Raw genomic sequence first — 885 nt, 5'->3', positions numbered from 1 at the left:
TATGCTGAGTGAAATAAGTCAATCACAAAAGGACAAATATTGTATTAGTCCATTATTGTAAAAGTCAAGGAAATGTTTATCTATGGAAGGACATATTCTTTATTGGTTACCAGGGGTGGGAGGGGACGGGAGGGAATACTGTTAGATAGATAAAAGTAAGTATTGATTTGGGTGAAGAGAAGGGCAATGTACCAAATGTGAGTGATCATTATAGTGGCATTGAGGAAGACAAAGACATAGAGAGGTACGTGGGAGGTACAGACAACAAAGATGAACTCTTCTGCACACACAGTATGGCATTGTCAGTAAAGGCAAACATGGGTATATTGGTAGATAGATGAGTGGACAGGCTGAACTAGTAGGTATCTCTATGAAGTGGGGAGTTTGCCCAAGAACATATATAGCATTGGCAGACAATGGTCCTATAAGTTTATGTGTATGATCTGAATTCCCAGGTGTATAGTAGAGCTGACAAGGGGCAAGGTTGTGGTCACCACTTGGTCACAGCCAGCTACCAAGAGGGACCTAGTAGTTGAACCTGTGGGCTCGGGACCATAGTCGCAGGGGATATCAAGTTCAACTGGCATAACATACTACACAAAACATTGTTCCACCTCCTACTTTGGAGAGTAGCGACCGGGGTCTTAAAAGCTTGTAAGCTGCCATCTAGATGTAACGATGGGTCTCTCCTCGTCCAGAGCAAAGAAGAATGAAGAAAACCAAAACATCATGGAAACATGACTAACTAGCGACTGCTACACCATCCGAATTTCAGGCTATACCACTATGAGACCAGAAGAACTAGATGGTGCCTGGCTACCAATGTCAACCACTTGGAAGGGGATCTATGAAGGAGATCCTGGATAGAGAGGGAGAACAATGTGG

The 885-nt window shown here is 43.4% G+C and overlaps 1 protein-coding gene across 1 annotated transcript in view; it reads right to left on the bottom strand.

Moving 5' to 3' along the window:
* Window positions 1–885, bottom strand: part of DLEC1 (DLEC1 cilia and flagella associated protein) — a 128980-nt gene that overhangs the window by 60832 nt on the left and 67263 nt on the right. The gene's annotated exons all lie outside the window — the stretch shown is intronic.

This window comes from Orycteropus afer, unplaced genomic scaffold, assembly GCF_000298275.1.
Source record: "Orycteropus afer afer isolate SDZICR_OR568_19922 unplaced genomic scaffold, OryAfe1.0 scaffold00142, whole genome shotgun sequence".
In the NCBI taxonomy this organism is placed as follows: Eukaryota; Metazoa; Chordata; class Mammalia; order Tubulidentata; family Orycteropodidae; genus Orycteropus; species Orycteropus afer.
The sequence above is the reverse complement of the archived record's forward strand: the minus strand, read 5'-3'. Positions and strand labels throughout refer to the sequence as shown.